General features: G+C 37.2%; 1 long non-coding RNA gene across 1 annotated transcript; it reads right to left on the bottom strand.

Annotated features, from left to right (window-relative positions):
* Positions 1–199: 199 nt before the first annotated feature.
* Positions 200–808, bottom strand: LOC110938609. Its single transcript, XR_002591527.2, has 3 exons — positions 465–808; positions 363–377; positions 200–279 (listed from the first exon to the last, which is right to left on the bottom strand). It is a non-coding gene; the product is annotated as an uncharacterized LOC110938609 (long non-coding RNA).
* Positions 809–15,487: the final 14,679 nt, after the last annotated feature.

Genomic DNA, 15,487 nt, shown 5'->3' with positions numbered 1-15,487 from the left:
AGAGGAACTGACTATTCGTTGCTCATTGTGACGGCGTCGGTGGATAATTGGTTTCCCAATTTCCAAAAACTTCAACTTGGAATCACAGATCAGGCCAAAAACCAAAACAAAAAACAATAATCAGCCAAACAAACTCACTTAAACATTTCATCAAACACCTTATCTACATAGGTTGTCTCACCGGTTTCTAACACAGATTTTGATAAACACTGACCTGAAGAACATGAGAGGCCTTGAATATCACAGTATAACTTCTCGCCTTCAAAAAACATATGATACCTAAAACAACAAGAAACAAAACTCAAAATAGTGTTCTAAAATCAAACCTTTCTCAAATTCCATCTACTCGAATCTCCACTTACCAAACCCTAGCCTACCTGAAATCGAGTATGCAGCCGATATTGAAATAAATCACAAAAAGGACTATGAAATTAATGAAAAGGATAGTAGAAATGATATATTACCTACAGAGACTCCGATTTTTAGTGTCTGCACCTTGTTAAAGGTAAATGATGGTAGAATCACAACGACAAAATAAGAATACAACCCCTATCTTCTGAAATAAACGACATCAGGCTAGCGGTGGCGACCTGTACATCCGGCGGCGGCAGTGGTCTTCTCAAACGCAACAGTAGTGATGGTCGATCGTCTCAGGGTTGTGCGATTTGAGGGGAAAGAGAGGTCGGCTGGGGATAAAAATCAGAACTCCATCTACCAACAATCACTACTTTTCGCTTTCACAAATGGGTTTGTAGAGAGAGAGAAAGAAAGACAGGGATGAGTAAGAAACCCTAAATCGGAGAGAGAGCAGAGAGGACGGTTTGTGCTTTGTGAAATGTGAAATGAAAAGACAGGATCTATGGGGAAGTGGGAATGAGCGGGCATTCAAATTTTGAACAAAAATGGCCGCTCAAAATTAGATTTAAAGGTTGGTGTGCTTTATAAGACTTGTACACCATGTTTTAAAAGTGTCAAAGGGTATAAGTGGAAAGTGATGTTTTATGGTGCTTAAAAGACTTGTACATTATGCTTTAGGGGTGTTTTAAGAAAATTTTTTTGGACTTTAAGAAGTCCTTCTAATATGTATTATAAAGTAGTATAGATATATATCTTTAGTCCATAATGATTTTGGTAATAGTAATAATTTATTGCAAGAATAAATAAATGAATTGACCAAAATTAAATTGCAAGATTAAATGAGTTAGAAACAAAATTAAAGGGGTTAGTAGTTAATAGCATGAATAAAATGTTAGTGATTAATAATAATAATAATAATAATAATAATAATAATAATAATAATAATAATAATAATAATAATAATAATAATAATAATAATAATAATTAATTGCAAGAATAAATGAATGAATTGACCAAAATTAAATTGCAAAATTAAATGTATTAGAAACAAAATTAAAAGGGTTAGTGGTTAGTAGCATGAATAAAATGTTAGTGATTATTAGCATGGTTAAACAAGTTAGCATGGTTAGTAATGTTAGACATATAATAAAGAGTTAGACAATATTAAGTTAGGCATTAAAATAATTGATCACGGTTAGTAATGTAAGATGGAAATGACATAATTAAAAGTAAAAATCATGTAAAAGAAAACCCAATATTGGTCCTCATTTTGGTGATGCATTGTCTTTGTGTACCATAGTAAACATTTGGTAACATTCCATAAGGATTTCCCAAAGTGGGTGATGTCACACCCCCAAATTACCACCTAGGGCGTGTCCCTAATGGAGGTGTAACGATTCAACAAAGAGCCACCAATCATATCAAACACAAGTTATAATGTAATAAAATACCCAATTGAAAGAAATGTATCGTTTGAAAGTTAAACCAAAACCAAAGTATTGAGCGGAAGCATAAAAGTATAAATGTGTAAATGTATCGAAACCAAATCAATGTAATTGTTTATCATGACCATAACCACTCCAGCAGCATCAGACGACAAGCTCCCAAGCTCCTTCAATAATTACCTACAAGCATGTAAACCAGTGTGTCAGACTACGCTGGTGAGTTCAAGGTTTGTGTTTGTTTACCAAGTAGTGTTACCAATCAGGTGAGCAAAACAGTTTACAAGACAATAGGTTGTTTGTTGTTTCGATGTTTCGATGTTGTTATTACTCGATTACCGAATGGCCATATGATATGTGATTGCCAACCCCAATGCCTCTATCAAAGCATTGGTCATGTTTTAAGGTAATTAGTTCACACCCGTTCTCCTCGAACGTCGTGAGGGTGCCAAACCTAATAGCGCTATCAACTAATAGCCCCCGTTGCCCTACAAGCAACGACCCGGTAGATGTAGTGGTCTTACAATGATAGAAAACGGAGTACGATAACCAACATCCCATTACACATGCATTCCCCCTCGGAATGTTACCCGTTATCCCTTCCCTGGGATCCATGCTTGAGAAAGAGCAATGAACTCACCTTAGGTTTGCTCGGTTAGACAAGTTACTCGTTAAATAAGTTCAATACTCACGACCTAGAAGAGTGTTTGGTAATGATCAGTTTTACAGTTTGTTTACACATAGATCACATCAGTGATTGTCACGTATGGCACGTATAACAGTTAAGCAACAATTCAAGCAAGAACAATGATTATTCAAACAGTTGATCTAATAGTACACAGTATCGAGTAGCTCAATCAAGTTACAAGGTCCGATCCAATCAACAATCCCAATCCGGTTATCTAACCCTAACCGGATTGCCCTTAACACTATAGAACCGATCCGGATGGCCCAAGTCCATCCGGTTAATATATAGTCCCATCCGGTTAATATATATTCAACCTATCACTCCCATACATCATATTGTTTATGAAATCATTTGTCATAATGTAAATCTACTATCTAACCCATTTAACCAACTGTGCGGCCCAAATCAATACACTAAACCCAATCAACTAATATTCAACATAAGATCAGTGAACTAAATTAACCATATTACATCAACCGGCCCAACATTAACTCGATCCAACTACCCAGCTACATATTCCGGCCCACACATGTTTAACCAGTGTATATGATCAAGAGATGTAGAATCAATGAGCTTTTTGTTTCTAATAATTATTTACCATTATTGTTCCGTTTTGGTTAAGCAATTAATCAACAATTAGTTACACCATTCCAATCAAACCGTTACCACCTAGATTCTTATAAATCTTGATCATTCAACACAACCATCACCCATAATTGTTTGTCAACAGGAGGCACCTAATCATGAGCTAAGCAATGCGAACAATTATCAATTTGGCCATACACTCCCAAATCTATGCATGACATACAGCACAATCAATATACACAATTAATTATTAACAATACACAAGCCGCCCCCTATTGGACCTTTGCTCGGTCCACTAGATGATCAACACATCAAAACGGCCACATGCATATGATAAACATTTTCTAGTTGACTACACTTTCAAACAGTACACACACACATGATTCACAAGGACCACCGACAACATTTAATATAATTCTATGATGCTTTATTGGTTTCTCAAAACCTTATCACTATCCTACATGAATCAAATTAAAGATAAGATAGCACATGGTTGATTAAAATGGCAGACACCGATTTCTATATCAAATCATTAGTGGACCGATTCATTTAATGGACTGACAAACTCATAGGGCCGATAAGCTTATCACATGTTGCATTACATAACCCACTGTTATATCTTGACTTTATTATCATTATTAATCATGCAACCACATAATCCCTAACCCTTATTAATCATGCACATATCCAATTCATACATTAAATACATACGTTAGCATGTTTCTTGATCATCCAGCAGATCATGTCACAACCAAGGTCACATACAATTTTCACATCATCATTCAACGTTATTTCACATATCAATCAACAAGCCTATCTTTACTATCTAAATATTCATAACACACATAACAATATCACACAACATAAAAGTCAATCATTGAGAAACACTAACCAGGAACCTGATTGACTAAGATGTTATCTCGAACAGGAGGGGGGGGGGGTCTCCACAGAACTCGTGCGATCAGGGAAGAACCTTTAGGGTTCTAGACTTGAGATATAAGTAACCTAATATTGATCTCTAATACGTATTCATATAGGGTTCTCTTCTAGCCGAAACAATGGGCTTAAGCCCATGTAGAATAGGCTGCCCAACTTAGCAAACAAGCAATATATATTTACAGTTAAGGGAGGTGGGGTCCGACTCTCATGTTACATACAAAAGAGTGGGCTGAAATCACATAGTTTGGGCCGAGATATAGTATATACATATAGGGTAAAGGATAACATTCAAGTCATGTATACGCGTAACGGGCCGATACATTGTTTGGTTTGAATTGTGTAAGCTAATTATCGCACAATTAATTTAACGGAGTTATATGAATGGCGTTTAACAAAGAATGGAGGATAACGAAGAGTTTAGATCACAAGATAACGCGTCACTTAACCTAAAGAATTCGGGTTGTCACATCATCCCCAACTTGAAAGAAATTTCGTCCCGAAATTTGACAAGTAAGCACAGAGGAATGAAGTGATGAAAACTCTAATTAAACTATATGTAATACTACGTAAATAATAATCACAAATAAAAATCAAGCATTACACGCAATCACTAAACATCCAGGTACTGCACAGGCACTACGTAAACCAAATTGTAAAAAAAACAGGATTGCTAGGTCAGTTGGGTGCCACATCATCCCCAACTTGAAAGGGAATTTCGTCCCGAAATTCGCCAAGGATATCGAAAGTTGGTCCCACCGTTGAACAATCGGGGATAACAGAGCTTCACCTGATCTTTGCGTTCTCCCACCGCGAATTTCCACTATTTCTTAAGTTTAACAGCTTTCCAAGGGGTTCAAGTACAATTCCTGGATCTGTGACTAGATTCTCATTTCCATATATGTGTTTCTGGTTGCTAAAATCCTACCTTGACTTTCCCACATGTCAAACTTCGTTCCCATGCGTGGCTATCTGGGCCTTCAGGCCCGGTCACCCACATTTGGTCTTCAGGTTTCAATGCATCCTATCAAAACTCAGGTGAATAGGATATCGAGGCCCATGTGCTTCGCCTACCCCACTTCCTTAAGCTGAGAAAGCTGAGAAGACGTCCTCCTAATTTGGTTCCCAAGAGTTCACCGCTCCCCGCAGTGCTAACGAGGTTTAGGCTACGCAATCTTCGAAAATCCCGTGATGAATCTGTGATAGTATCCAGCGAATCCAAGGGATTGCTGTATCCCAGAAGGAAATCAGGATTGGCATAAGGTCAATTCTGGAATTCTACCTAACGATGTGGAAGTAAACCAGGTAACTCTTCAGAAGACACGTCAGAAAATTCACGAATACTGGAAGATACTCTATCTTCCTTTCTTAAAGTGGCGAATCGGTGACAAGAGCTAGTATAGCAGAGTAGCCCTTCCGTAGACACTTCTGGGTTTTCACGACTGTGACAATGCCAACAACGGCACCACTACGATGATCTTAAGCTGATAAGGATTCCCCACTGGGGAGAGGGAACGCACGGTTTTCTTTTGCAGAGAATTTTCTGCTTGATACATAGATAACCAAGTCCATGACAACGACCATGTCAAAACTTACAAGAGTATTGGGAAGTAGGTCAATGTCGAACACTTGACCCACGAGATCAAGTTTGCAACCAAAAAGAACATGAGAAGCTTCTATCGATTTACTATCAGTTAGTTCTACTACATGCTTATTTTACAAGAAAGGTGGAAGTCAGTCCTAACTAACGACTGAACCCTAAGGCACATAACTCCAATCGAAACAAGAGTCAAATAAAACAGAAGCAGAAAAGATCATTCAAAGAAGACGTACCGGTCTCAACATTGCCATCATTGCGAGTCTCCCCCAGCGCCGATAGTAAATACTCTTCCACGTGCTCCGTTCCCACCATTGTTCCCATTATTGCCGCTCCCAGTATTGTTGTTGTTGCCAGCATTCTGATTAAGCTGAGGGCAATCCCTCTTAAAATGACCCTCATCACCACACTGAAAGCACCCCTTTTGATTTCCCTGGTTCTGTTGAGACTGTTGCCCTTGCTGTCTCTGATTCGACTGAGTCTGCTGCTGCTGCTTTGGCTGAGGAGCCCTACAATCCTTGGCCTCATGGCCTACCTTGTCGCACCTGCGACAAACTCGATCACACTGCCCATAATGATGAAACCCACATTTGCTACACTGAGGCTTCTTTCCCACATAAGGTCTCTGATTTTGATTCACTGAGGATGATTGGCCAAAGCTGCGAGTACTGCCAGTATCTGTCTTCTTTTGGGGCTGAACCGAGTTGGACGCCTTGTCCATATCACCCCACTTGCGTTTGCCATCAGTGACAGGAGTAGTGGCTGTAGTGGCGGCAGTAGTAGCTTTAGAAACACGCAGTGGCAGTGAGTTGCTTTCCACCTCCTGATCAATAATCTTGTGAGTCAACCGGACAATCTGGGTCAAGTTATTGAGGTTTGCAGCGGTAACCAAACCCTTCACTCGTGGAGGTAACCCCTTGATGAATAACTCGATCCTTCGTGACATAGGTCGAGACAAATTCGGACACAAGTCAGCCAACTCATACGACCGCTTCACATATGCCTCAACCTCAGATCCCACCAGTTTCAGATCGTAATACTCGTTCTCTAGCTTCTGTATCTCATCACGAGGACAGTATTCCTCCCTCATTAATTCCTTGAAGTCGTCCCAAGTAGTAGCGTTTGCTGCATCAATACCCAGCAGCTGAACCTGGGCATTCCACCAGGTTAAGGCACCATCCTCCAAAGTGCCTGTAGCATACTTCACACGGTCCCCCACGGGACAGTTGCACATAGCGAACACTGACTCAGCTTTCTCGAACCACCTCAATAGTCCCACAGCCCCTTCCGTCCCACTGAAGGTCTGTGGCTTACAATCCATAAACATCTTGAACGTACAGGCAGGCTGGTTGTTTGGGTGCGCAGCTTGGTAGGCTGCCAGAGCCTCAGCCACACGTGTGTTTATCAGATTCGTTAACTCGGCCTGAGTCATGTTGATGCTACCACGACCGTGTCCTCGTCCACTCATGTTTCTATATATGGAAATTAACTAATTTAGGAGTCGAAAACGAGGAAAGTGTTCAGGTTTATCACGTTAAGAACGATTAACTACCATGTTCATACACAAACAGGGAAGAATCCCTCTTACATTCGTTAAGCCTCATTGGGATTTGCATGCACCACGCGTTATTATTATGTGTGCACCCATGATAATAAGGCGGTTTGCATGCTCCTCTCAATGCTTCTTAACTTATGTTTGAAGTTTCTCCCACCCCAATCAACACAAAATAAGCACTACCAACAAGATTAAAATTTACTAGATGCAAGTGTTATGTTGCACTATCAATGTGTCATGATGTCTACCATGCCGTATCGTGCATGCTGTAAATATAGTTACGTTTACTAGGCATATAAAGCATAAGCTAACGAGGAACGAACCTTGCAGTCTGAAGCTGAGTGTCATGGTCATCGTTTGGATCAATTCGGTTATAGTCTGGTTTTATGAAAACATTTTTAAAACCGAGTTCTCTATAACCAGTGGCTCTGATACCAAACTGTCACACCCCCAAATTACCACCTAGGGCGTGTCCCTAATGGAGGTGTAACGATTCAACAAAGAGCCACCAATCATATCAAACACAAGTTATAATGTAATAAAATACCCAATTGAAAGAAATGTATCGTTTGAAAGTTAAACCAAAACCAAAGTATTGAGCGGAAGCATAAAAGTATAAATGTGTAAATGTATCGAAACCAAATCAATGTAATTGTTTATCATGACCATAACCACTCCAGCAGCATCAGACGGCAAGCTCCCAAGCTCCTTCAATAATTACCTACAAGCATGTAAACCAGTGTGTCAGACTACGCTGGTGAGTTCAAGGTTTGTGTTTGTTTACCAAGTAGTGTTACCAATCAGGTAAGCAAAACAGTTTACAAGACAATAGGTTGTTTGTTGTTTCGATGTTTCGATGTTGTTATTACTCGATTACCGAATGGCCATATGATATGTGATTGCCAACCCCAATGCCTCTATCAAAGCATTGGTCATGTTTTAAGGTAATTAGTTCACGCCTGTTCTCCTCGAACGTCGTGAGGGTGCCAAACCTAATAGCGCTATCAACTAATAACCCCCGTTGCCCTACAAGCAACGACCCGGTAGATGTAGTGGTCTTACAATGATAGAAAACGGAGTACGATAACCAACATCCCATTACACATGCATTCCCCCTCGGAATGTTACCCGTTATCCCTTCCCTGGGATCCATGCTTGAGAAAGAGCAATGAACTCACCTTAGGTTTGCTCGGTTAGACAAGTTACTCGTTAAATAAGTTCAATACTCACGACCTAGAAGAGTGTTTGGTAATGATCAGTTTTACAGTTTGTTTACACATAGATCACATCAGTGATTGTCACGTATGGCACGTATAACAGTTAAGCAACAATTCAAGCAAGAACAATGATTATTCAAACAGTTGATCCAATAGTACACAGTATCGAGTAGCTCAATCAAGTTACAAGGTCCGATCCAATCAACAATCCCAATCCGGTTATCGAACCCTAACCGGATTGCCCTTAACACTATAGAACCGACCCGGATGGCCCAAGTCCATCCGGTTAATATATAGTCCCATCCGGTTAATATATATTCAACCTATCACTCCCATACATCATATTGTTTATGAAATCATTTGTCATAATGTAAATCTACTATCTAACCCATTTAACCAACTGTGCGGCCCAAATCAATACACTAAACCCAATCAACTAATATTCAACATAAGATCAGTGAACTAAATTAACCATATTACATCAACCGGCCCAACATTAACTCGATCCAACTACCCAGCTACATATTCCGGCCCACACATGTTTAACCAGTGTATATGATCAAGAGATGTAGAATCAATGAGCTTTTTGTTTCTAATAATTATTTACCATTATTGTTCCGTTTTGGTTAAGCAATTAATCAACAATTAGTTACACCATTCCAATCAAACCGTTACCACCTAGATTCTTATAAATCTTGATCATTCAACACAACCATCACCCATAATTGTTTGTCAACAGGAGGCACCTAATCATGAGCTAAGCAATGCGAACAATTATCAATTTGGCCATACACTCCCAAATCTATGCATGACATACAGCACAATCAATATACACAATTAATTATTAACAATACACAAGCCGCCCCCTATTGGACCTTTGCTCGGTCCACTAGATGATCAACACATCAAAACGGCCACATGCATATGATAAACATTTTCTAGTTGACTACACTTTCAAACAGTACACACACACATGATTCACAAGGACCACCGACAACATTTAATATAATTCTATGATGCTTTATTGGTTTCTCAAAACCTTATCACTATCCTACATGAATCAAATTAAAGATAAGATAGCACATGGTTTGATTAAAATGGCAGACACCGATTTCTATATCAAATCATTAGTGGACCGATTCATTTAATGGACTGACAAACTCATAGGGCCGATAAGCTTATCACATGTTGCATTACATAACCCACTGTTATATCTTGACTTTATTATCATTATTAATCATGCAACCACATAATCCCTAACCCTTATTAATCATGCACATATCCAATTCATACATTAAATACATACGTTAGCATGTTTCTTGATCATCCAGCAGATCATGTCACAACCAAGGTCACATACAATTTTCACATCATCATTCAACGTTATTTCACATATCAATCAACAAGCCTATCTTTACTATCTAAATATTCATAACACACATAACAATATCACACAACATAAAAGTCAATCATTGAGAAACACTAACCAGGAACCTGATTGACTAAGATGTTATCTCGAACAGGAGGGGGGGGTCTCCACAGAACTCGTGCGATCAGGGAAGAACCTTTAGGGTTCTAGACTTGAGATATAAGTAACCTAATATTGATCTCTAATACGTATTCATATAGGGTTCTCTTCTAGCCGAAACAATGGGCTTAAGCCCATGTAGAATAGGCTGCCCAACTTAGCAAACAAGCAATATATATTTACAGTTAAGGGAGGTGGGGTCCGACTCTCATGTTACATACAAAAGAGTGGGCTGAAATCACATAGTTTGGGCCGAGATATAGTATATACATATAGGGTAAAGGATAACATTCAAGTCATGTATATGCGTAACGGGCCGATACATTGTTTGGTTTGAATTGTGTAAGCTAATTATCGCACAATTAATTTAACGGAGTTATATGAATGGCGTTTAACAAAGAATGGAGGATAACGAAGAGTTTAGATCACAAGATAACGCGTCACTTAACCTAAAGAATTCGGGTTGTCACAGGTGAAGAATGAAAGCTAAAGAAAAACAAGAAGAAGAGAAGAAGGTAAAAAGAGATGGAACTCACTTTCAAGAGGGAAGAATTCTTTGAGAAATGGCAAAGAAAAAGTGATAGGATGAAGTGGGTATTTATAGGGAAGAGATTAATGTTAAGGGTGGTGAAAAATATGGAATGTTGGAGAAGATTGGCCCATTAATTTATTTATTTTTGTTTTTGGTCCCTACTGTCATGGGATTGTTTGTTTTATGCATTTCTCTTTTATTATTTGTATAAATTTGAGTTTCTAACATAATTTATAAACATAGTATGACACAATATTTTATTGATTGGGTTTCGAATATCGAATTTACACAACATAAGTCGGTTTTTGAATGATTTAAACGTGTCTTGATGATTATATGAATAACACCTATGTTTGATTGAACAGTTATTGAGAAAAAGAAAAATAAAATGAATTCCATTATGATCATAAGTCTCAGATTACAATGGTTGAATACGAAAAACACGAAACGAATAATACAATAATTGTGGAATGTTACAGCCTACTACCAACACCAACATCCACCACCATAACTTGCCACCAACACCAAACAATCCCAGATCTGAGCCACATCGCAACTCAACAACATCAGCCACCACTAGCCAATATCTACATCGCCACCATCAACCACCCAATCCATATACACATACACTCACTCTTTTTCTCTCTTTCCCATTTTCACCGGCTACCACTGCCATCCCCGCCATTAGCCACCACCCCAACCATCATCTTCGTATCAAACTACTACAACATGTAAACCCTAATACAAGCTGCAAACCTGGAAAGTCGATTAAAAGCTTCAATTTCGACGGCTGCCACCACCACAAACTGTAAACCCTAATCACCACCCGCCACCCCTTTTCTTCTCCTCAAAGATTCTCATATCTGGTCATGTCCTTGAACCTTGTTGTGGTCCTCATAACAATAGCAATTGTGTCCCACTTTTCAAGAAGTGACCTAAGAAACCTATTACTTAAAGTTGAATTAGAAAATTCTTTGTTAACCAATTTTAATTCACTTAACAAATAGGTAAACCTTTCAAACTGTTGCGTTAAGGTCTCTCCCTTAACATGACTGAAGGTCTCATAGTGTTGGTTGAGAATTCCTCATATGTTTTCAATCACATCCTTTGTTCCACCAAATTGTTCCTTTAAAGCATCCCACAACTCTTTTGCGTTATTACGGTGTAATAGGCAGGCATAGATTTCATTTGGTAGAGCCATAGCAACAATATGGAATGCTTTTGCATCTAACTCAAATTTTTATAATCTTGCACGAAATAGCTTTCTGGTTTCTTTGGCTCTTGAACATTTGGAATTTCAGTACTTGGTACCACTGGAACATGTGGTCCGAATATAATGGACTTCCAACATCCTGTAATTTGTTAAGCTAGTACATGAGCCATTCGATGTTGCCAGATATTGTATTCTGATCTAGTAAGCATCGGAGGCTTGTTACTGAAACCAGTGTTGTAGGGATCGTAATTGTTTTGTGACATCTTTTTGATCTTTGTGAAAAACAGAGTATCGTTTAAAAACTTTGTGAATTTGATATTTTGACTTAGTAATTCAATAAAACGAATAAGTGGTTATCAATTATGTGAGCTAATCATTTTGTATTAAACAGGTTGTGAAATCAAGTTTAGTGTGACCAAGCTCTGATACCAATTGTTATGATCCGAGTTTTAGCTTGTGTGCTTTTATGTGCGAATTAATGAAGTGTTTGATGAAATAAATGTTGTATAAATGGAAATGAATTGCAGTGGAATTAATGAACACACACACACTTGGAAAGATATCATATTGTTTTCTATTAATAATAAAAAATGATTACAAATTACAAGTATGATTATGCACTCCCCCTCAGCCTGATGACACAACTTTCTGTTCGTACTAAAGGATGTAATGTGATAACTAGATCTCTAACAGGTGGGATCTATTTATACAGGTACTAACATCTATTGGCAATTAGGGCTGACATCACACTGATAGCGACATTTAACATTCCTATCAGAAAAGATTCCACAGATGTTAGAAATATCTGATGGAACTTAACATCTGTTCTAAGATATTGAATAACTTTTTAAACATACACTGTTAAACCTCTATTTGCTAATACCAAACATCTGTTTTGGCCTTAATAGATGTTTGGCCTTCTTTAATAGTGCTTTGTCTTCAACAAGGTTTGGCCTTGAACAGACTTTTCTTCTGCTTCAACAAGGGTTTCTTGCCTACAACGAATCTTTGATATCTTCAAATAGATGCCATGTTAGTGTTCAAGATTGACTATTTTGAGGAGAGATTATTATCATAGCTTATTTATTTCTTGATCAGGATAGCATGTTTCGGCTTTTGCAATCATTTGTTCTTTTGTAGGTCCAACAACCCATGGCTATCCAGCTTTAAATTGCAGCCATAAGTCTTAAGCCCATCTGTTATTATTCACTAGTGGTTGTGTATGATTTGAGATTTTATGTGGTTGTCAATGTGCTGATTTGATAGGCAGCTAGAAAATTTGTGCAATGGTAATAATTAACTCATGGTGATGCAACTTTAAGTTACAGTCATGTGTTTTGAGCCCATATGTTGTTGATGTAGTTGGTTTTACATGTTATTATCTAAAATCTTAAAAACCAGTTTTGTTGGTTTTTGATCTTTTGACTTTTTAAAGTAACTTTTTCTAGCCATCTTACCACTATTTCTGAGTCATTATTACCTTAGTATTGTGTATCATAGCGTGACATCAAGTGTGATGGTTAGTGTGCTCCATATTTTGAGGTTATGATGACGAGTATTTTGTATGTTGCAAAAGAAGCCGAGATAGTCATATGGTATTCAACCATGGCAGATAAACCTTAGCATATTGTATCTTGGTAGGGCATTGATTGTGACCGTTAATGTGGCTCGTATATGAGGATGTTATATCAGAGCCTCATACATTTATAAATGCCTATATCCCTTGGTTAAAGGATATTGGTTTGTTGACATGGTTTAGTGGGAATGCATGTTAAACATGATAAAGATGTTAATTACAATTTTTATCATATGTCATATTTTTCATGCATTCCCCGTAACCATACCTATGGACTAATGAACGGAAGCATTAAATGCGACGATAATGTGTACATTGTAGGTCAAATTTACCTCTCTTATTACCTACTACTTATTACCTACTACTGGAATTCGGTTGTTATATATCTTATTACTTTGGTTACTATTGTGATATGTTGTAACACTCCAACTGACAACGGAAACGTCGGGGCGTCACGTAACTAGATTGTTCAATAGCACATGTTACTAAATTAAAGTTGAAATATTTATTCCATCAGATTTAAGTTTGTACGAACAAATCACATTTTTCAAATAAAAGCAACATATAACAATTGTTTAAATTAAACTAAGTCCCAAGCCCTATGTGACATCAAGCTTGAACTTCAAACATTATAACCTAAAAAATGTGTAAAATGAGAGTGTCAACTATAAATAGTTGGTGGGCAAAAATAAGTTTGCTTAATATAATAATAAAATGATTTTTGTACAGTTCACATGTCAAAGCATATCTAAAGCTAATATGTGAGAACAAATACAAATAAACACCGACGTACAATTGCCATGTAAGCCCAAATCATAAAGCATAAAGAAAATCAAGCAAGGACCTGTAATGAATAGGTTTAATATGTTGTATAGGTTGCATATATTCAAGGTTGCATGCTTGTTTCATCCCAAAAAAATAATAAAAAGGGAAAATATGTACTCACCTTAGCTAGCAAGCAAATCACACAAGTTCTTGTAATGTGATGTGGAAAGGAAGTTTCAAACAGTCACCCTAGATCTATAAATAATGCTAATTTAATAATTATTGAATTATGAGGAATAACTAGATCAAATGCGAGATTAGGGTTTTCTTGTTCTAGTTTAGAAATATCTAAAATTTATGTTTAATTTATGCAATTTAAAGTTTAAATAACAATATGACAAAACACAACATAAGTACTATACATTTTAATTGTGGGAAAACCGAATATGTTGGATCTCATGGAAAATGTTAACTTAAACCCTATTTAATTAAGTACATGCTCCTACAACAATACACTATATAAAACATGAATAAGAAAAGAATAAATAATAAATAAAAATTCATATTTTTATTTAGTTACCTATTTTTAATTATGAAAAATTGAATAAGATGGAATTTGTGTATAATAAAGTTTTATATAAAATTAATCAAATAATTTACAAAAATTTTTGTTTTAAATTTATAAATTAATTCAAGAATTTTATATGTAACACTTTAAAATTAAATATATAATTTTGTAACTATTTATTAAATTTTAAAGAAATACATACTTAAATAAACACTTCTTTTTATAAAATTCAGATTTTATAACTCTAACCATGGTTGTAAAACATGGTCTTCAAGGCCGAGTACTCGCCTAGTAATTGCTTCAAGGTAGGCTGCTGAGGCGACTTTCTTCAACTTCGCTGATAGTCCAGGAAACATCGAGTTTGATGGAGCTTTGGTCCGAGGTGATCGGTTCGGTGATAAGAAATGAGTAGAAGTAGAGAAACGACACCGAACAGTCACTTATAATCTGGTTTCTATTGATATATGAAAGTTACATACCCGTGAAACCAGTTGGACAACATTTCCCCTCTGGGATCCAAAGCTTATCCAAATGGGAATCCCAAATCCCTATTTATAGGCAATGCCTATCTGTTCGAATGAGCCTGTGTCCATCCGTCTGGATGGACTTTAACATTATAACACCTATTCGGATGGGGTTTGGACTGACCTGTTGCCCATCCGTCCGGATGGACATTGTTACATACAATACCTTGTCCAATTTATACTATTCTATACAATATTCAACACATGCTCTATCTAGCCTATTCGTACAGTGGTGGACATACAATATATGCACCAACAGATTCCCCCTTGGCCGTCACTGTCGATCATCTCATTGAAAAACGAAAAAAAATATATATGTTTGTGTTTTTAAATTTGTCCAAAATCAAAAATTTAAAAGATGTTTTGATTGAATATGCCGAAACCCCCACGGCTGAACAAACATG

The sequence above is a fragment of the Helianthus annuus genome, chromosome 5 (assembly GCF_002127325.2).
Source record: "Helianthus annuus cultivar XRQ/B chromosome 5, HanXRQr2.0-SUNRISE, whole genome shotgun sequence".
Lineage (NCBI taxonomy): Eukaryota > Viridiplantae > Streptophyta > Magnoliopsida > Asterales > Asteraceae > Helianthus > Helianthus annuus.
The sequence above is the reverse complement of the archived record's forward strand: the minus strand, read 5'-3'. Positions and strand labels throughout refer to the sequence as shown.